General features: G+C 33.1%; 1 long non-coding RNA gene across 2 annotated transcripts in view; it reads left to right on the top strand.

The window, feature by feature from the left end:
- The window catches only part of LOC127730872 (uncharacterized), a 95,458-nt gene that overhangs the window by 25,248 nt on the left and 46,253 nt on the right, over positions 1-23,957 (top strand). The window contains exon 4 of one of the 2 annotated variants that reach the window (XR_007995335.1): positions 1,723-3,304. This is a non-coding gene — a long non-coding RNA (uncharacterized LOC127730872). Of the gene's footprint in view, positions 1-1,722; positions 3,593-23,957 lie in introns of those variants that run through there. The other variant, XR_007995334.1, reaches the window with a different exon arrangement.

Below are 23,957 nucleotides of genomic sequence, written 5' to 3'. Positions count from 1 at the left end.
CCAGTAAGGATTTGATGTTACTCATTGAGTTTTACAGTAACTGATGAATTTGATTGAGCCAGTGAATTTGTTTTTATGTTTTGGTTCTCCAGCGTAAAAGAGTGGGACCATTTTGATTACTTTTTCCTGATTCCTGATTATTCGGAATTTTGCCATAAATGATTGTGTTAAGTATAATACTGTAACCAAACTTGAAATCGATATATGCTCTTGCTGAGATTCACCTTTTCAATATGCTGATGTTTCCCCAACAGCTCTTTCTGCAATATCTGTGTTACTGATGACCACGGATACGTTCAAATTGTGAGAGCCACAGTCCCATCCATTTCTGACCCATCAATGAGTTTACATTTACCATGAGCAACACAACGGAGGGCACAAGTGGAGCAGGATTTTCTTTACCTTCCAATGCAACTGATATCACCCCGGTATTAGGTTGGATTTGTGTTGCATCATGAAGTCTTTAAATTTCTATGTGATGTTTTGTAAAATGTTGGTTTTTGTCGAGCCTGCGACTTTTGTCGCAGAAAGCTCGACATAGGGATAGTGATCCGGTGGTGGCGGCGGCGGCTTTAGCTAACTTCTTAAAAGCTTTATATTTTAGAAGCTAGAAGACTTGGATGCTTCATACTTTGTATATAGATGCCTTATGTTACGAAGTTTCCGTCTGTCATATGTCCATTGTCCTTGACCTCATTTTCATGGTTCAGTGACTTGAAAAAAAAGTCAACATTTTTTGTAATGTTAATTTCTTTCTTATAATGAGTAATAGGATAACTATATTTGGTATGTGCGTATCTTGCAAGGTCCTCATGCCCATCAGACAATCTTTATTTGACTTCAACCTCATTTCATGGATCAGTGAACAAGGTTAAGTTTTCGTGGTCAAGTCCATTTATCAGGTACTATAAGCAGTAGGTCTACTATATTTGGTATATGGAATGATTGTAAGGTGTACATGTCCAACTGGTAGGTGTCATCTGACCTTGACCTCATTTTCATGGTTCAGTGGTTAAAGTTAAGTTTTTGAGTTTTGGTCTTTTTTTCTAATACTATATGCAATAGGTCAACTATATTTGGTGTATGGAAATATTTTATGATGTACATGTCAGTCTCACAGGTTTTATTTGACCTTGACCTCATTTTCACGGTTCATTTCTCAGTGTTAAGTTTTATACAACCGCAAAATAATTTTGTGGTTGTCTATTGGTATGATGTTGTCGTCGTAGTCGTCGTCGTCCGAAGACACATTGATTTTCACACTCTAACTTTAGTTTAAGTGAATGGATCTCTATGTAATTTTACCATAAGGTTTAATACCACATAACTTGTGTGTTAGTGTATGGATCTCTCTGACATTGTACCACAAGGTTCCATATCACAAAGGGAATGCTGGGATTGATTTTGGGGGTAATTTCCTCAAAATTTTAGGAATTAGGGGCCAAAAAAGGGGCAAAAAACAAGCATTTTTCTAGTTTCATGATAATAACTTGTGTGTAAGTGTATGGATCTTTCTGAAATTGTACTACAAGGTTCCATATCACAAAGGGAAAGCTGGAATTGAGTTTGGGGGTAATTGACTAAAACGTTTAGGAATAAGGGGTCAAAAATAAGCATTTTTCTAGTTTCCAGACAATAACTTGTGTTGAAGTATATGGATCTCTCTTAAATTGTACTGCAAGGTACCATACCACAAAGGGAAGGCTGGGATTGAGTTTGGAGGTGATGAATCATTAGGGGGTTCAAAAAATTTGGGGGGAGGGATTTTTTTTCCTTTTTTTCCTTTTTTTTCTTTAAAATTTTCCATTTTGAATTGGTTATTTCTGATTTATATATAAAAGCAAATAATAATGATATGGTTTGAATAGGTAAATTAAAAATTTATAAGTTCTAAGACCACATTCATTCTGTGTCAGAAACCTATGCTGTGTCAAATATTTAATCAGAATCCAAATTCAGTGCTGTATCAAGCTTGAATGTTGTGTCCATACTTGCCCAAACTGTTCAGGGTTCGACCTCTGCGGTCATATCAAGCTGCGCCCAGTGGAGCATTTTATTGTGTTTTGGTCTGTTTTTCTTCAACTATAAGCAATAGATCAACTATATTTGTTGTATGGAAGGAGTGTAAGGTGTATATGTCTGTCTTGCAGGTATCATTTGACCTTGACCTCATTTTCATGGTTCATTGGTCAGTGTTAAGTTTTCATGGTTAAGTTTGTTTCTTAGATACTATAAGCAATAGGTCAACTATATTTAATGAATAAATTGATTGTAAGGTGTACAATGTCTGTCTGGCATGGTTCATCTGACCTTGACTTCATTTTCATGGTTCTTTGGTCAATGTTAAGTTTTCTTGGTTAAGACTGTTTCTTAGAAACTATAAGCAATAGGTCAACTATGTTTGGTTTATTGAATGATTGTAAGGTGCACATGTTTTTCTCGTTTAGTTTATCTGACCTTGACCTCATTTTCTTGGATCATGTTAAGTTTATGTGTTACTTGTAGTAAAGCTTTATATTTAGGACTATCAACATGAAATCAATGGTTAGTAAAGAAGGTGACAAATTTCAGCGTGTGCACTCTTGTTAACCATGGTGTAGCCTTATCACCTACTTTTATATGTCCATCACTGGTAACAATAGATTTTAAAATATAATTATTCCCCTGTTGCCTCCAAGCGATAAATGTACAGGCTACACGGTGCTGTCTGTCTAATAGACAGTGTCTATGTTTGATTTATCATGTATGATTGTCCGTTTGGTATCTTCGTCCTCCCTGTTTTCTAATATTGAATGATCCATTACTATTTGAAGGAAATTTTACTTTGTATTTATATTACCATGAATTTCTAGATGTAGTCACGATGAAACATATTTTTATACGACCGCAAAAAAATTTTGTGGTCGTATATTGGTATGACGTTGGCGTCGTCGTCGTCGTCCGGCGTCGTCGTCGTCGTCGTCGTCGTCCGGCGTCGTCGTCCGAATACACATTGGTTTTCGCACTCTAACTTTAGTTTAAGTGAATGGATCTTTTTGAAATTTGACCATAAGGTTAAATACCACAAAAGGAAGGTTGGGATTGATTTTGGGGGTTATGGTACCAACAGTTAAGGAATTAGGGGCCAAAAAGGGGCCAAAAATAAGCATTTTCTAGTTTCCAGACAATAACTGTGGAACGGTGTATGGATCTCTCTGAAATTATACTACAAGTTTCCATACCACAAAGGGATGGTTAGGATTTGCTTTGGGGGGTTATGGCTCAAACCGTTTAGGAATTAGGGCAAAAAAGGGGGAAAAACAAGGTTGTCCTGGTTAATGGACAAATACTTTAGTACAAAACATAATTTAAAGCAGTGTAAGGGAGATAAATCAAATACATCATTGAAATTATCTCCCTTACACTGCTTTTAAATTATGTATAAAGTAATGGATAATGAACAATAAAGATAATTTAAAACAGTGTAAGGGAGGTAATCCAAATACAACGTTTTGGTTACTTCCCTTACACTGCTTTTAAATTATGTTTAAAGAAATGCATATTTATAAAGGAAGACCAGTAAAAATATCTGCAAATGTTGCATCTTTTTTTTTACAAAAAAATCCATATGAAAGATTTGACACTGTATTTTTAATTCTATTATGAAATAGATTAAGTTAGCACTATGGTAAATTTAAATGGGTAATTATGGTTGCCAACTCCATTGGAAATTTGAATTGAGATTTTGACCATATCTTGAGGGAAAGAATTTTTGGGGGGAAAAAAGGGGGGGGGGATAAAAAGAAATTGTGGGGGGTCAATTTTTTCTCATTTCAGATTTCAGAAATTAAAAAGAATTATTCTTGAAATATTATTTTTTTTTCAAATTTCAAATATTGAAAAATTTCAAGAAGTAATCTTTAATTGCACAGTATGGCGCATTAGATTTGTAAAATCTTTGATCACTTTTATTTATTTGTTATGCCGAATCTAACAGTGTATTTAGATTTTTAATTTTGGGTCCAGTTTTCAAATTGGTCTACATTAAGGTACAAAGGGTCCAAAATTAAACTTTGTTTGATTTTAGCAAAAATTGAATATATGAGGTTCTTTGATATGCTGAATCTAAACATGTATTTAGATTTTTGATTATGGGCCCAGTTTTCAAGTTGGTCTAAATTGGGGTCCAAAATTAAACTTTGTTTGATTTCAACAAAAATTGAATATATGGGGCTCTTTGATATGCTGAAACTAACCATGTATTTAGATTTTTTATTTGTGGACCCCGTTATCAAATTGGTTCATATTGAGGTCAAAAGGGTCCAAAATTTAACTTTATTTGATTTCATCTAAAATTGAATTATTAGGGTTCTTTGATATTCCAAATCTAACCGTGTATTTAGATTTTTAATTTTGGGTCCTGTTTTTTAAATTGGTCTACATTAAGGTCCAAAGGGTCCAAAATTAAACTTAGTTTGATTTTAACAAAAATTGAATTCTTGGGGTTCTTTGATATGCTGAATCTAAACATGTGTTTAGATTTTTGATTATGGGCCCAGTTTTCAAGTTGGTCCAAGATAGGGTCCAGTATTTAAACTTTGTTTGATTTCAACAAAAATTGAATATATGGGGTTCTTTGATATGCTGAATCTAAACATGTATTTAGATTTTTGATTATGGGCCCAGTTTTCAAGTTGGTCCAAATTGGGGTCCAAAATTAAACTTTGTTTGATTTCATCAAAAATTGAATTATTGGGGTTCTTTGATATGCCAAATCTAACCGTGTTTTTAGATTTTTAATTTGGGTCCCGTTTTTTTTAAATTGGTCTTCATTGAGGTCCAAAGGGTCCAAAATTAAACTTAGTTTGATTTTAACAAAAATTGAATTCTTGGGGTTCTTTGATATGCTGAATCTAAACATGTGTTTAGATTTTGGATTATGGGACCAGTTTTCAAGTTGGTCCAAGTTGGGGTCCAAAATTAAACTTTTTTTGATTTCAACAAAAATTGAATATATGGGGTTCTTTGATATGCTGAATCTAACCATGAATTTAGATTTTTTATTTGTGGACCCCGCTATCAAATTGGTTCATATTGAGGTCAAAAGGGTCCAAAATTAAACTTTGATTGATTTCATCAAAAATTGAATTATTGGGGTTCTTTGATATTCCAAATCTAACCGTGTATTTAGATTTTTAATTTTAAGTCCCGTTTTTTAAATTGGTCTACATTAAGGTCCAAAGGGTCCAAAATTAAACATAGTTTGATTTTAGTAAAAATTGAATTTTTGGGGTTCTTTGATATGCTGAATCTAAACATGTGTTTAGATTTTTGATTATGGGCCAAGTTTTCAAGTTTGTCCAAGTTGGGGTCCAAAATTAAACTTTGTTTGATTTTAACAAAAATTGAATATATGGGGTTCTTTGATATGCTGAATCTAACCATGTATTTTGATTTTGGACATTGGACCATAATAGGTAAATTAAAAAAATTCAAGTTCTTAGACCACATTCTTTCTGTGTCAGTAACCTATGCTGTGTCAAATATTTAATAACAATCCAAATTCAGAGCTGTATCAAGCTTGAATGTTGTGTCCATACTTGCCCCAACTGTTCAGGGTTCGACCTCTGCGGTCGTATCAAGCTGCGCCCCAGCGAAGCATTTTATATTCAAGTTGTATTGAATAATTTGAAAGTCATGTTATCTTCCTTTGACAAAGCTAATAACCATGATAACACCTGAAATTTATTGAATACTTTAATGGACAATGGGGTCGAGAGTCATTATGTTAAAAGGAACATCTTGAAAAGAAAACACAGACCGTCCGACTTATATCATAAATTAGTGTAGTTCGTTAAACATCCCTAACTTAGGATTACGACGAAATGTAACAAGACAACAGAGCATTGGAAAACAGCATTGTACAATTAAGCTTGCATATATAGTATGATATCTTACTATAAACCTCATGTGTATACATCTGATATCATTCGTATTCCTGTTTGAAAAATAAAACCAACATGAGAGAACTATAATGAAAAAAATGTTTTGGGGCCCAAATATTTGAAATACTCTGAAGCAGTTAGTCAATTTATAATATCTGTTATATTCATTTTAATTTTGACTGAATAAAAATTTTGTTCTGGAAGTACTGCAACCCTCTCGATGTACTTTGTATGTACGATCCTTGGATGAAGAATTAACATACCCTTTATATGTATAGTGATTGCACAATCCATGGACTGCGGATTGATATACCCCTTTACATGTATAGTGCGTGCACAATTAATGGACTGCGGATTAATATACTCCTTTACATGTATAGTGCTTGCACAATCCATAGACTGCGGATTAATATACTGCTTTACATGTTACAGCGCATGCACAGTTCATGGACTGTAGATTAATATACCCCTTTACATGTATAGAGTGTGCACAATCCATGGACTGGGGATTAATATACCCCTTTACATGTATAGGGTGTGCACAATCCATGGACTGGGGATCAATATACTACTTTACATGTATAGGGTGTGCACAATTCATGGACTGTAGATTAATATACCCCTTTACATGTATAGGGTGTGCACAATTCATGGACTGTAGATTAATAAACCCCTTTACATGTATAGGGTGTGCAAAATCCATGGACAGCAGATTAATATACTACTTTACATGTATAGTGCTTGCACAATTTATGGACTGTAGATTAATATACTGCTTTAAACATGTATAGGGTGTGCACAATCCATGGACTGGGGATTAATATACTACTTTACATGTAAAGCACTTGCACAATTTATGGACTGTAGATTAATATACTGCTTTAAACATGTATAGGGTGTGCACAATTTATGGACTGTAGTTTAATATACTGCTTTAAACATGTATAGGGTGTGCACAATCCATGGACTGGGGATTAATATACTACTTTACATGTATAGCACTTGCACAATTTATGGACTGTAGATTAATATACTGCTTTAAACATGTATAGGGTGTGCACAATCCATGGACTGGGGATTAATATACTACTTTACATGTATAGCGCTTGCACAATTTATGGACTGTAGATTAATATACTGCTTTAAACATGTATAGGGTGTGCACAATCCATGGACTGGGGATTAATATACTGCTTTACATGTATAGGGTGTGCACAATCCATGGACTGGGGATTAATATACTACTTTACATGTATAGCACTTGCACAATTTATGGACTGTAGATTAATATACTGCTTTAAACATGTATAGGGTGTGCACAATCCATTGACTGGGGATTAATATACTGCTTTACATGTATAGGGTGTGCACAATCCATGGACTGGGGATTAATATACTACTTTACATGTATAGTGCTTGCACAATTTATTGACTGTAGATTAATATACTGCTTTAAACATGTATAGGGTGTGCACAATCCATGGACTGGGGATTAATATACTACTTTACATGTATAGCGCTTGCACAATTTATGGACTGTAGATTAATATACTGCTTTAAACATGTATAGGGTGTGCACAATCTATGGACTGGGGATTAATATACTGCTTTACATGTATAGGGTGTGCACAATCCATGGACTAGGGATTAATATACTACTTTACATGTATAGCACTTGCACAATTTATGGACTGTAGATTAATATTCTGCTTTAAACATGTATAGGGTGTGCACAATCCATGGACTGGGGATTAATATGCTACTTTACATGTATAGCGCTTGCACAATTTATTGACTGTAGATTAATATACTGCTTTAAACATGTATAGGGTGTGCACAATCCATGGACTGGGGATTAATATACTACTTTACATGTATAGCGCTTGCACAATTTATGGACTGTAGATTAATATACTGCTTTAAACATGTATAGGGTGTGCACAATCTATGGACTGGGGATTAATATACTGCTTTACATGTATAGGGTGTGCACAATCCATGGACTAGGGATTAATATACTACTTTACATGTATAGCACTTGCACAATTTATGGACTGTAGATTAATATTCTGCTTTAAACATGTATAGGGTGTGCACAATCCATGGACTGGGGATTAATATACTGCTTTACATGTATAAGGTGTGCACAATCCATGGACTGGGGATTAATATACTACTTTACATGTATAGCGCTTGCACAATTTATTGACTGTAGATTAATATACTGCTTTAAACATGTATAGGGTGTGCACAATCCATGGACTCGGGATTAATATACTACTTTACATGTATAGGGTGTGCACAATTCATGGACTGGGGATTAATATACTACTTTACATGTATAGGGTGTGCACAATCCATGGACTGCAGATTAATATACCCCTTTACTCAATAGGGTGTGCACAATCCATGGACTGGGGTTTAATATACTACTTTACATGTATAGGGTGTGCACAATCCTTAGACTGCAGATTAATATACCCCTTTACATGTATAGGGTGTGCACAATCCATGGACTGGGGATCAATATACCCCTTTACATGTATAGGGTGTGTACAATCCATGGGCTGGGGATTAATATACTTCTTTAAATGTATAGCGCTTGCACAATTTATGGACTGGGGATTAATATACTGCTTAACATGTATAGGGTGTGCACAATCCATGGACTGGGGATTAATATACTACTTTACATGTATAGTGCTTGCACAATTCATGGACTGCAGATTAATATATACTACTTTTCATGTATAGCGCGAGCACAATCCATGGACTGGGGATTTATATACTCTTCTACATGTGCTTTATGTTAACAATACTTGGACTAAGCATTGATATACCCCTCAACATGTACATTATGTGTACAATCCTTGAACTGATGATTGATATACACACCTACATGTACATACTGTGTACAATCCTTGCACTGATGATTGATATAGTCCTCTACATGTACATTAAGCACAAAATGTTTGGACATGTAATGTAGTATACATTATTTGTACAATCCTTTGAGAGTGGAAGCTGAAATGAATTGAATAGAACTATACCAGTCCTTGGTAAATTCTTCTTCATATGTAGAAATAATTGATCAGATGATGCAATTAGAGACCTTGAAATGCAAACTTCTGTAATATACAGATTATTCAGTAGGACGAGGATGTTTAACTGTTTATGATATTTACGTAACTGTCTTGTTTTGTTGATACACAAAACAAAAAAGTCACAGTTTAGATAATTGTATGGTACCTAATGTTGTTCTGAGCATGGGTTTAGTTGTTGCAGCTGCAGTTGCTTATTATTTAATCATTTTCATATTTACATAATAGTTAAACATACAAATCATGTTTGGCAAAGGTAGAGTTTGCAATACTAGACTGACTGCATAGAAAGGGAAATCAGAATGTTAATTATACATAGGAGAACATTGATCCAAAACAATCATGAAAGAAAAGCAACTAATCACAAAAATGTTTAAACATGGGAACACAAATAACTGAACTTCACGGGGGGGGGGGGGGGGGGGGGGGTTACTTCAAAATTTTTTTGGTAGGGGTGTGCCATTTTTGCCTCAAAAAACGTACCCATTTTGATATAACATTCACTGAAATTCAGTACCTATAGTTATATAAATATTTAAGAAAGAATGACCTATACTTATATACAATATTTAAAATATAACCCATGGTTATATTAGCACTAAATCTATATCATCACTCATAATTCATAAATATACAGCTACCCATAAGTTTTTATACATGCAGGGTTCATTTGGGAAATTATTTGAATGGTGAACTTTCAAATGAATTGATTTAATTTAATATAATAAATGATTAGATATAAGATATAAGAAGATGTGGTATGAGTGCCAATGAGACAACTCTCCATCCAAGTCAAAATTTATAAAAGTAAACCATTATAGGTCTTCAACACGGAGCCTTGGCTCACACCGAACAGCAAGCTATAAAGGGCCCCAAAAATTAATAGTGTAAAACCATTCAAACGGGAAAACCAAGGGTCTAATCTATATAATAACGAGAAACGAGAAACACTTATGAACCATATCAACAAACGACAACTACTGAATATCAGATTCCTGACTTAGGACAGGTGCAAACAATCGCAGCGGGTTTAAACGTTTTAATGGTACCAAGCCTTCACCCTTATCTGAAACAATAGTGTAACATCACAACATAGAAAGACACACTATAAAATATCAATTGACCATTAATAAAGAAAGATGCTCAACAGCATATTTATATATATGTAGATCATACCCCAAATCAGTGTACAGTTATCAAACGTAAATGCATTTTAATATAGGATGTCATTAAAAAGGAGGGTAATTATACGCCCGCAAACAAATTTTTGTGGTCGTATATTGGTATGACGTTTTTTTTTTATAAAATCTCGCAAAATTATGACCCATATTTTTGGCACATCCCCTATACCTAAAAAAAGGAAGTAACACCCGTGCACATGTGGACACCGTTGTATATCCTGGTTATATGTATAACTAGTCAAGTTCTTCAGTGACAAAATAGAGTAAAAAAGGATTTTTACCTCTAACAACTGAACCAAATTGAACCAATATTGACATGAATGATACCTTTTAGGTTAGACGATAAGTGTAAATTATATTACGATCTATAAACTAACATGGCTGTCATGACTCAAGATGGAATATCAAAATGCAAAAATTGTTAAATATTGTATACTTGGGTTTTTACCGCTGCAGATGGACTCTACTGCCCGATGGTATGATTTAATGGTACTGACAAGATTTATAACATACTTTCATAAGTTATCCCGTGACAAATTTAGAAATTAATAAAAAAAACTTTAGTTCAAACACCCTCGTGCAAAGTTAACTTAAGGATGTTCGCTTCTCATCTTTTTGTCCGCTATTAAAGGGGCCTTAGCTGTCAAATTCATGTTCACCAATTTTGACTCAAATTCTCATATTTGATTTATAACAATGTAAAACATTTATCCAAACTATTAAAAGTCTAAAATAAACAGTTAACAGGACATGGGCATGATAACACATAGCTTCGTTTCGTGTGTATTTTAGTCTAGAAGCCATCTAATTAACTATCGAGTTGACCTCCAAAGTCATCGGATGACCATACAAGTGATGTAAACATAAATAAAGATATAAATAGATTAAGCTAACTCGTGCTATTGGATTTTTCTAGGTCTGTTTAATTTCATATTATAGATTAAAAATATATGTTTATCATCGTTTTTGCCTGTAAACAAGGAATTATTTGAATCTGGAATAATTCGGAAAATTGATTAGAAATGTATGATGAAAACTAACCCAACTAAATAGGGTTAGCCATGCGTGCATGGCTAAGGTTAATTTTACTTTCACTATCATTTCAGTATGAACTAACTAACCCACCTTAGCCATGCACGCATGGCTAACCCTATTTAGTTGGGTTAGTTTTCATCATATATTTCTCATCAATTTTCCAGAATTCAAAATTATTCCAGATTCAAATAATTCCTTGTTTGTATAAGAATGATTTTTTGTGGATCGGATCGTTCAATCAAATGATTTACCTTTGTTTCACTTTCAATGTTGACATTCTTTTCCATTAAATAACTTCACACATACAATTCACGTGTTATCCATCTCTAGCTAAGGGGTTAAATTGAAGTTCACATGAATACAGATTCAATGAGGTCGAATTAATCACTTGCAAGTGAATAATTCATCATCAATGTTTCTTAGCTTATTTTGACAAAATTGAACCATACTGGCGGCTAAAAGCGAATAATTATTTCACTATTTCACTTTCATTAATGATTGAACAAAAAAAATCATATATTAGATTTTTTATATATCTCGTAGCTAGTGCCCCTTTAAACCCCTACTTTTCTTTTCAAAATCTTATTATATATATTAGTTAAAAAACTATTTTTGAAACTATGGGAAAAAATCCTTGGTTTTTTCTCATAGTTTTTGAAAGAAAGGGTTGAATTTACGAAAAATTTAGAGAGAATCATTTCCCGCCAAATTTTCGATGGCTTATATCTCAAAAACAAGGACACGGACCTTGCATTTTTTTTCTGCTTTTTGAGTTCTGTCATTGATGTAATATAAATCTATAACAGTCTTGTTATTTTGAAACAGACTTTATTACGATATATCAACCAACATGGCCGTCAATTACAATAACAGAACATAGATGAAAAAGAAGATATTTGTTTTACATAGTATACTCACAGGGTGGATACCGCTGCTGGTGGATTGTTTGTCACCAGCGCAGTAGTCAGTGCTTCGATACTGACATGATTTATACATACTTTTCTTAAATCAAAATAACACTTTATAAATCAGTTGCAGAAGGAGCGCTTTTCTTAATTTACTTTCGTTTCGAACGATCAAAGCCAAAAAATTTAATGCCAAAGATGTATAGGGTTGATAAATTTAAAAATTATCCAAAAACTTAAGAATTTTTTTGATTTTTAACAAAAAATACTCTTCGGTCGGGTCGGGGTTTTTGTCTTGCCTTGACCCCCTCAGTCATGTATAAGTTTGTGATTAGGTCAGTTTATGGGGAACCACTAGTGGTTTGTCAGTGATGTTTAGTATACAGTTGTATTAACATTGGCACATCTCATTTTCATGGAGATTATTTGGGCCAACCCCTCAGTCTTGGTATATTAATTGGCTTTGAAACTTTTGCCTAGTTTACATGTATTAGTTTGTGATTAGGTCAGTTTATTGGGAACCACTAGTGGTAGATCAATGATACTTGGTATGCACGTGTTTTAGCATTGGTTCATCTCAGTTCCAAGGAGATTATTTGGCTGCACCCCTTCAGTCCTTTGTCATATGTCAAGGTTATGTGATCAAGGATATAATCCAATTGAGTTATAAATGATCTAAACAAATTATTTAGTCCAAATATTTGTTAGCTAGATTTGTGTCCCATCTTTTTCTTGTTTTTTTACGAAAGGTCTCTATAGAATATGTGTATTTCATGTTCAAACCTGTACAAATGGAGGCACTGCACTGTTCATGGCCGCAACAGCCATTCAATGTCACAATATCATTCATTACAATCCAAATTGCAGTCCCTTGACCAAGATGATCTCCTTTTATATTCGAATTATGCTTGTTTACCTAGTTAATATTGTTTTCAGTATTAGACCAAATAAAAACACTTTTTGATTACTTAAGAAACAATTTTGATATTTATTGTTCGTAGACAACATAGATAAACTGAAAATGCAAAATACAAAAAAAAAAAAAAAACAAAAGAAAAAAAAACGTAATAATACGTATATTATCGGAATTTATAGAACTCAAACCGACTTTAAGTTATCACTTTGATTAGATAAGTTTCTAATATAATATAAGCATATAGGTCAACTAATTATGGTGTATAGAATGAATGCTAGATTTACTTTAATATCCTTCTGACATCATTCATCTGACCTTGACCTCATTTTATCTCACCTGGCCCAAAAGAACAGATCAGCTTTTCTCATCACTTGGCGTCCATCGTTTGTCATCTGTCGTCCTTTGTCTTAGTTAACTTTTACAAAAAAAATCTCCTCTGAAACTACTGGCCAAAATTAAACCAAACTTGGCCACAATCATCATTCAGGTATCTAGTTTAAAAAATTGTCCGGTGACCCTTCCTGACAACTAACATGACCGACATGGCTATAAATATCTAACCTAGTGGATTTTTGTCTTTTATCTCGAAAACCACATTCAAAAGAGAAAAATTGAAAGGGGGCAGAAATGTTCAGGATGACGAGATCTACATATTGTCCATTTACATCAAAACTGTCCGACCACTTCTTATAGGAGTTTTTGCCCTTTAATGACGAATTATACCATTTTTTTAAAAAAAATTTCCTATTTAAGGAAAAACTATCATAGATAAAAGTAACAAGATCTACAAATAAGTTCAGATTGCTGAAATCTTCCGATGACTCTATATCAGTACTTAACCTTTAAAGACGATTTTTACCCATTTTTGGCATTTTTGTCTCATTTCTTTAAAACAATAATAGATAGATCGGAAATTAAATAAGCAAAAATAATCAGCAAGACAAGATCTACAAATAAGTCAAACATGATCGAAATTGTTCGACGACTTTGTATTGGAGTTATTGCTATTTGTTTCTATAAAACCTGTGAGGTTTAATCCACCATTTTCTACATTAGGAAATGTCTGTACCAATTTAGGAATATGACAGTTGTTTTCCATTCGTTTGATGTGATTGAGCCGTTTTATAAAGGACTTTCTGTTTAGAATTCACTAGGAGTTGTTTATTTTTTGTTATTTTACCTTTTGATGATGATTTTTACACATTTTTATGCCCCCTCAACTACAAGTTAGTCAACATGGCCAAAATTGCCAGTCGACTCCTAATTATTATTGCTCTTTAAAGACGGTTTTTATACGACCGCAAAAAATTTTTGCGGTCGTATATTGGTATGACGTTGGCGTCGTCGTTGTCTGGCGTCGTCCGGCTTCGTCCGAAGACACATTGGTTTTCGCACTCTAACTTTAGTTTAAGTCAATGGATCTCTATGAAATTTTACCATAAGGTTCAATACCACAAAAGGAAGGTTGGGATTGATTTTGGGGGTTATGGTACCAACAGTTAGGGAATTAGGGGCCAAAAAGGGGCCAAAAATAAGCATTTTTGTAACTTCCAGACATAACTTGTGTGTTAGTGTATGGATCTCTCTGACATTGTACCACAAGGTTCCATATCACACAGGGAATGCTGGGATTAATTTTGGGGGTAATTGCCTTAAAATATTAGGAATTAGGGGCCAAAAAAGGGGCAAAAAACAAGCATTTTTCTAGTTTCATGACAATAACTTGTGTGTAAGTGTATGGATCTTTCTGAAATTGTACTACAAGGTTCCATATCACAAAGGGAAAGCTGGAATTGAGTTTGGGGGTAATTGCACAAAACATTTAGGAATAAGGGGCCAAAAAGGGCCAAAAATAAGCATTTTTCTAGTTTCCAGACAATAACTTGTGTTCAAGTGTATGGATCTCTCTGAAATTGTACTGCAAGGTACCATACCACAAAGGGAAGGCTGGGATTTAGTTTGGGGGTGATGAATCATAAGGGGGTTCAAAAAATTTGGGGGGGGGGGGATTTTTTTTTCTTCATTTTTTTTCTTTTTTTCATTTTTTTTTTCTTTTAAAATTTTCCATTTTAAGTTGGTTATTTCTGTTTTATATTTAAAAGCAAATAATAATGATATGGTAGGAGATACACACCAAACAGGATGTGTAAATTATTATAAAATAAGTATTGTGCAATAGCAAGAAATTTTCAATTGCACAGTATTGCACAATAGCAAGAAATCTTCAATTGCACAGTATTGCGCAATAGCAAGAAATCTTCAATTGCACAGTATTGTGCAATAGCAAGAAATATCCAATAGCACAATATTGCTCAATAGCAAGAAATTGTCAATTGTACAGTATTGCGCAATAGCAAGAAATATTCAATTGCACAGTATTGTGCAAAAGAAGATACTTCGTATAAATAGATTATTTCTTGACCAATTTCAATGGGGTTTTATTCTTGAATTCTTGGGGTTCTTTAATATGCTGATTCTAACCATGTAATAAGTTTTTGGATTTTGGGCCCCGTTTTTAAATTGGTCCACATTGAGGTCCAAAGGGTCCAAAATTAAACTTTGTTTGATTTCATCAAAAATTGAATTATTGGGGTTCTTTGATATGCCGAATCTAACCGTGTATTAAGATTCTTAATTTTTGGTTCTGTTTTCAAATTGGTCTACATTAAGGTCCAAAGGGTCCAAAATTAAACTTAGTTTGATTTTAACAAAAATTGAATTCTTAGGGTTCTTTGATATGCTGAATCTAAACATGTATTTAGATTTTTGATTATGGGCCCAGTTTTCAAGTTGGTCCAAATCGGGGTCCAAAATTAAACTTTGTTTGATTTCAACAAAAATTGAATATATGGGGTTCTTTGATATGCTGAATCTAACCATGTATTTAGATTTTTGATTTTTGGGCCCCATTATCAACTTTGTCCACATTGAGGTCAAAAGGGTCCAAAATTAAACTTTGTTTGATTTCATCAAAAATTGAATTCTTGGGGTTCTTTGATATGCTGAATCTAACCATGTATTTAGATTTTGGATATTGGACCATAATAGTTGAATGTCCAATTTAAAATTTTTAAGTTCTTAGACCACATTCATTCTGTGTCAGAAACCTATGCTGTGTCAAATATTTAATCACAATCCAAATTCAGAGCTGTATCAAGCTTGAATGTTGTGTCCATACTTGCCCCAACTGTTCAGGGTTCGACCTCTGTGGTCGTATCATGCTGCGCCCTGCGGAGCATTTTATTTCCCATTATTAGTGTTTTGCCTATTGTCTCGGAAACTGTAATAGATAGATAAACACTTAAACAGCAAAAATGATCAACAAGAAAAGATCTTCCAAAAGACTAATTCTGCCGAAATTGTTAGTAAACTCTTGAATGACGATTTTTCATCTGTTTCATATATTTTGGGCAATTATTTTGGGCAATTATTTTGGGCAAAAACTTCAAAAGATAGAGAGAAACTGCAAGCAGAAAAAATTATCAGCAATACAAGATCAACAACTAAGAGATTTTTGTCATGAGTTCTATTCTAGTCCACAATGTTGGAGAGGGTCCATTGTTGAAGATGCATATATAATGATTATTAGGCGTGCATGTTCGTCTAACTTGATTGGTCTGTCTTTGGCATCATATCCAAGGTTCAAGGGTCAACTCGAAATTTCTCAGATAAGTTTTGAATTAGTTCTATAAGTAATAGGTCAGTTTTATTGTGTTAATTCTATGATTGTAAGATGCACAAGTCGTCTGACAGGGTGGTACAACTGAGTATGACATCATTTCATGGTTTATTTGATTAACATTAATGTATTTTTTTAGTAAAACAGATTCCATTTAATTCTAAGTGTAGGGTCATTTTGATTTGTTGTAAAAAATCATTGTAAGGTACTTATCTGTCTAACAGGGTTAATCAAACCTTGTCCTCATGTAGAAGAATTTAGAGTTGATGTCATTGCTAACTGTCCATCAAATTGATTTCTCCTTTGCTGTAAAGTAGACAAGGTATAGTTCTGTGTTGACTATATGCATGCATAGCAGATCGTTTATGTCCCAGATTTCCATAAATTTAAGAGAAAAATATGTTATTTAGTATATTTCTGTGCGTGTTAATGGCTGTTGAATGTTTTATGCATTATGTACCCTTTGTATGCTAGATAGTTGTGTAACAACATGCGTGCTTTATTAGATTTTAACACGATATTTTCTGTAAATTAACCCTAAGTGTCTGCAAGAAACACAGGAAACTGCTGACAGATTTATATTTTTATATCATATTATGTTCATGTTTTAATAGAGCATGAGAACAAATACATTTTATTTTATAACAATTTATTGACACGTAAGTGGGCTTATGTAGAGAGTACCAAAATTTCAGGAACAAAGAAACAACTACGAATTAAATGCTATTTTTTTTCTTAGAAAACTCAGCTCACAGTCTCAAATGAAACTAAATGCATGATTATGTGTTACTTTTATTTAAGACTGATGTAAAATAGCTAGAAAAGAATAAGACACCATGTTACAACGAACAGTACTAGTTCATACTCAAAAGTATTTGTTATCCGAAATTTCTATTTATCTTTTATTTCTAATATTCTTTTTAAATTTGTGTACTTGGTGTCCGTCGTCATCCGTTGTCGTCGTAAACTTTTTATACGACCGCAAAAATTAAAAATTATTTGGTCGTATATTGGTATGACGTTGGCGTCGTCGTCGTCGTCGTCTGGCGTCGTCCGGCGTCGTCCGAAGACACATTGGTTTTCGCACTCTAACTTTAGTTTAAGTGAATAGATCTCCATGAAATTTTACCATAAGGTTCAATACCACAAAAGGAAGGTTGGGATTGATTTTGGGGGTTATGGTACCAACAGTTAAGGAATTAGGGGCCAAAAAGGGGCCAAAAATAAGCATTTTTGTAACTTCCAGACAATAACTTGTGTGTAAGTGTATGGATCTCTCTGACATTGTACCATAAGGTTCCATATCACAAAGGGAAGGCTGTAATTGATTTTGGGGGTAATTGCCTCAAAATTTTAGGAATTAGGGGCCAAAAAAAGGGGCAAAAAACAAGCATTTTTCTAGTTTCATGACAATAACTTGTGTGTAAGTGTTTGGATATTTCTGAAATTGTACTACAAGGTTCCATATCACAAAGGGAAAGCTGGAATTGAGTTTGGGGGTAATTGCCCGAAACGTTTAGGGATTGGGGGCCAAAAAGGGGCCAAAAATAAGCATTTTTCTAGTTTCCAGACAATAACTTGTGTTCAAGTGTATGGATCTCTCTGAAATTGTACTGCAAGGTACCATACCACAAAGGGAAGGCTGGGATTGAGTTTGGGGGTGATGAATCATAAGGGGGTTCAAAAAATTTGGGGGGGGGGGATTTTTTTTTTTTCTTTTTTTTTCTTTTTTTTTCTTTTCCTTTTTTTTTTCTTTTAGAATTTTTCATTTTAAGTTGGTTATTTCTGATTTATATTTAAAAGCAAATAATAATGATATGGTAGGAGATACACACCAAACAGGATGTGTAAATTATTATATAATAAGTATTGTGCAATAGCAAGAAATTTTCAATTGCACAGTATTGCACAATAGCAAGAAATCTTCAATTGCACAGTATTGCGCAATAGCAAGAAATCTTCAATTGCACAGTATTGCGCAATAGCAAGAAATATCCAATAGCACAATTTTGCGCAATAGCAAGAAATTGTCAATTGTACAGTATTGCGCAATAGCAAGAAATATTCAATTGCACAGTATTGTGCAAAAGAAGATACTTCATATAAATTGCTTATTTCTTGATCAATTTCAATGGGGTTTTATTCTTGAATTCTTGGGGTTCTTTAATATGCTGAATCTAACCGTGTATTAAGTTTTTGGATTTAAGGCCCCGTTTTTAATTTGGTCCACATTGAGGTCCAAAGGGTCCAAAATTTAACTTTGTTTGATTTCATCAAAAATTGAATTATTGGGGTTCTTTGATATGCCGAATCTAACCGTGTATTTAGATTCTTAATTTTTGGTTCCGTTTTCAAATTGGTCTACATAAAGGTCCAAAGGGTCCAAAATTAAACTTAGTTTGATTTTAACAAAAATTGAATTTTTAGGGTTCTTTGATATGCTGAATCTAAACTTGTATTTAGATTTTTGATTATGGGCCCAGTTTGCAAGTTGGTCCAAATCGGGGTCCAAAATTAAACTTTGTTTGATTTCAACAAAAATTGAATATATGGGGTTCTTTGATATGCTGAATCTAACCATGTATTTAGATTTTTGATTTTTGGGCCCCGTTATCAACTTTGTCCACATTGAGATCAAAAGGGTCCAAAATTAAAGTTTGTTTTATTTCATCAAAAATTGAATTCTTGGGGTTCTTTGATATGCTGAATCTAACCATGTATTTAGATTTTGGATATTGGACCATAATAGGTGAATGTCCAATTTAAAATTTTTAAGTTCTTAGACCACATTCATTCTGTGTCAGAAACCTATGCTGTGTCAAATATTTAATCACAATCCAAATTCAGAGCTGTATCAAGCTTGAATGTTGTGTCCATACTTGCCCCAACTGTTCAGGGTTCGACCTCTGCGGTCGTATCAAGCTGCGCCCTGCGGAGCATTTTATTTAAAGATCTTATCCTCTGAAACTACTGAACTAATTACAACCTAACTAGGGGTGAATGATCCTTATGATATATAGTATACAGTTTGTGAGTTTTTTATTATTCTGGTCAGTTAACAAATGTGGCCGACATGGCTAAAGTAGAACATAGGAATAAAATGCAGTTTTTAGCTTATGTCCAAAAACTGAAGTAGTTAGAGCAAAACTGACATGGTTAAAAATTATCAACTGTTCAAGATCTATAAGTGATGAAATTTTCAGACGAATCGGACAACCCAATTATTGGAGTTATTGCCCCTGAAATAATATTTTTTATGAAATTTCTCAGGTTTTGGTTGTTATCTTGAAAACTATTATAAAAATTGAGATATGTTATAAACAGCAAAAATGTTCCCCATAGTAAGATCTACCAATAAGTCTAAGAATGGAATTTGTCAACTGATCCGTCATAGGACCTATTGCCATTGAATAAACTATCTTTATTGAAACGACGCAAGAAACTTGTTAAACCATTTTCATGTTTTGCATGTAATGTAAGTTTCTAAACAATAGCGGAGTATACTTAAATACATATTGATACATATATGTTGATAATACACTACAGAATAAAAAGAAATTTATTGTATAAACAGTTGTGTCCGATCCAATGTCACACAGGCTCATTTTAAATGTTTTGAACGTTGACACGTGAATATACATAATGCACTGGTGTAAATACAAATAAATGAATTACAAAATACTTCTTAAGTTCAGGAAAATTTAAACAATGACTCCACTTGTTAAACCATTTTCATGTTTTGCATGTGATTTTAGTTTCGAAACAATCGCGGAGTATGCTTAAATCAATTCAATGTTTGTACAATTCGTATTCATATGGTGGGAAGGCCAGTAAGCAATAAAGCTGATCCGGAAGATGTAACAGCTCCATGGTTGAAATCCCGAATGTCCGTTGGTTCTTTAGTTCCCATGTATACTGACAAGTTTGCCTTAAATGCAAAATTGTAACAAGTAAAACGGCCATTATACCTGCTGCATCTGTTGCTTTTATTTGTTCCAAAATGAAAGTAAACAGAATCATATCGTTTAGACAATTTAGAAAGTCTCAATGATTACATGTAGATCATAACCAAAAGCCTGTAAAAACACATCATAATTCAAATATTATACAATTACTTTATTCAGAAAAATAACGTTAAACAAATGTTCTGCAGAAAATCCGTTCTTATCTTCCATTACATTTTTTTTTTTTCGCATTTGCACTGTGTAGTTACCAAAATTCTAGAGAGATGTCATGGTAAGGTCACTGCATACAGTAAAGCTGTCTGCAAATTAGAGTATGGGAAGACAATAGTTCCATAGTAGTACATTTCTTAAGATTAGGATAAAATAGAGGATTTTCTTTAAAAGAAAATATAGGTACACACGTTTAAAAATCAAACTTAGCCATTGAAGTATGTAAAATGTATTTCACTTTTTTTTGGTGGAATTTGACGTGTAATATGACTTCAAAACTTAAATCATAAACATGGTCTGATTTTGAACTCCTTCGCAAATATTTGAATACTAAATTCTCTTTTTCTAATCGGGTGCCAAAATTTGTCATCATTACAGGTAAAATCAATTTTGACTCTTTGATCAATAATATGGTATTTTCTCAATTTTAGATATGGTTACATTTTCTGAATCACATGCTGTGCAAATCAATATTTTTCATTTGATAATTTTACAGTTTTTCCTATTTATTATTTGAAAAATTGAGTTCAAACTTTTTAAATAATCAACGATCATTAATACGAATATATATATATTTACTTCATTTTGTATATTTGTTGAATCAAGATTTTTGAAGCAGAAATATCCACCAAATATTACACATTTTTGTTCTCTGAATCTTTTTTTTTGTCTGTGAAAAAAATTCCAAATGATGAATTAAGTTGGCTCAGAGGTTGCACTTTTTACTTTTAAATTAGTGCTGTGGATTATACACAGGCAAATTTTGCTCACGTGAGTTTCACATAAATATCATGTGAACTTGAATCTCAAGTGAAATTCACGTGAAATTAACCTCAAACGAGCTTATACATGAAACATGAAAATATTCATGTGAATTTCACATGAATTGAGATTCACATGAATCTTGCATGAACTTTAAAAAAAAATTTGGTATTTTTTATGATTTCAATTAAATTTGAAAATTTAAATGTTATTTTGATAATTTTATTATCAACATTCACATGAATTTCACGTGAAAAAAATTCATGTCAGTTTCATGTGAATCGCATGTGAAACTGACATGAACTGATTTCACGTGAGTTTAAAGTATAGGTTCGTTTAAGGTGAAATTCACATGAATTTAAATGCACGTGAAATTCATGTGAGTGAAATTTCACTGTGTATAAGTCATGCTGGGTTTAACCGTTGTCTTAATTACCAGTTCGAAGTTTTGCCACTACGAATCAATCAAGCTTTTTTAAAAGTAATTATAGTTACAAAGTTTTGCCTCTGGTTTTGTAGAAAAAATAGTAAAAAAGATTTCCCAATTGTATCCAGGATCTAATATTCTTGTAATACTATTATTCACTATATTCAATACAGTTCAAGTTCGAATTTTTATTGACATAATAAGAGTTATATCCCAAAAAGTTGCTCAAATTTATAGTTTTCTGATAATATTAAATAGGATCTTATATGCTTTAATCATTTATGTTTTGCTATATATGGTGTTTGGGAAGAATCTGTTTTCTTAATGTGCGAACTATTTTGTTATTAAATATTATGAAAGAATCTTTTGGTGCCCAGTATGTCTGTGGCGTGTACTCAATATATTTACCTATCAATGTATTGCTGGATACAGAACAAGCAAACATGTAATTGTACTAGCAGACAACTTTTTGTTTTTTAAAAGGTGAACATGTTTTCTATATCAGACACATACATGTAAGGTTGTATTGAACTTTATTAATCATCCTCACCTCCGTAAAGAGAGAATTTTAGTAATCAAACTGTTCTTTCTTGGCGTATTGTTTTCGAAAGTGAATAGGGCACTTATTTTGGTAAATCTCGTAGGTGAAAATATTTACCTCTTCAAGAAATTATAGATTATTTATGCAGACATCGGTTGTCCTTCCATCACTTTCTGATAACCACAAACTTTTTAAGCGAATATCGGGGATTCCTGTTCGTTGACAACAATTGTGTCTATTAGGCATACTTTGCATTTATAGTACTAACATATAATGTGTAAAAAGTAAAATAACAAAAATACTGAACTCCGAGGAAAATTCAAAAAGGAAAGTCCCTAATCAAATGGCAAAATCAAAAGCTCAAACACATCAAACGAATGGATAACAACTATCATATTCCTGACTTGGTACAGACATTTCCATAACAATATATGATTTTTCATCGTATGGAAGTTATTCCTGTACATACGTTTTGTCAATCCTTGGTATTTTCAAATAATGAGACCTCCTGGAAAGCTTTAACTTCAACTGTATTATATATTAACACGAAATAGCGCACAAAAAATCTATTCTACAAACAGCTTGGTTTAATTGATGCTTTGATATAATTTTGTTTATTGCTTGAAAAGTAGTAGTTAGTTAAAGATTACCCTCTAATTAATTTAACTCGAAAGAAATTACATTCCAAACTTGTTTACAAAATAAGTAAGATGTAGGTTATCATGGTTATACACGTTCTGTTATCAGATATATCAAACACATGAGTTCATCATTGATCCATACAAGGAAATACTAATGGGTCCCTAATAATGTTCGGAGAAATGTTTGCATTGAGCTGAATCCTGGTATAAATGATCCTCGTATAGACATCTGAGATAAAGGCAAAAGTTCACCAAGTTGGGTCAAGATAATTGCAGTCATATATGAAATACATTCGAGGCAACAGTAGTTTACTGAAGTTCGAATCAAATAAATCCATTAAGATGATACATCAAGGTTTTAAAACAAATTAGGGTATCGCATGAACATCAAAAGGAGCAAGACTAAGCGTCTCCTGCTACATGCATCGTGAATCCATACTCAATAAAACTATCACAATTGGGAATAGGATATAATCGGTAATTGTACAGATCAGACGACATTTCTGGTATCTAAAGTTCTTCAGACCGCTCAAACATGATGCTTGTGACTTGAAACACGGACACATTTTATTTGTCAATCATTTCGTGATTGTGAGTGTAAAAGTTATTTAGTGTCTATTTAAAAAAAGTGGCGAAAGATACCAAAGGGACATTCAAACTCATAAGTCGA

The sequence above is a fragment of the Mytilus californianus genome, unplaced genomic scaffold (assembly GCF_021869535.1).
Source record: "Mytilus californianus isolate M0D057914Y unplaced genomic scaffold, xbMytCali1.0.p SCAF_2, whole genome shotgun sequence".
In the NCBI taxonomy this organism is placed as follows: Eukaryota; Metazoa; Mollusca; class Bivalvia; order Mytilida; family Mytilidae; genus Mytilus; species Mytilus californianus.
Note: the sequence above shows the minus strand (reverse complement) of the source record. Positions and strands in the feature narration are given on the sequence as shown.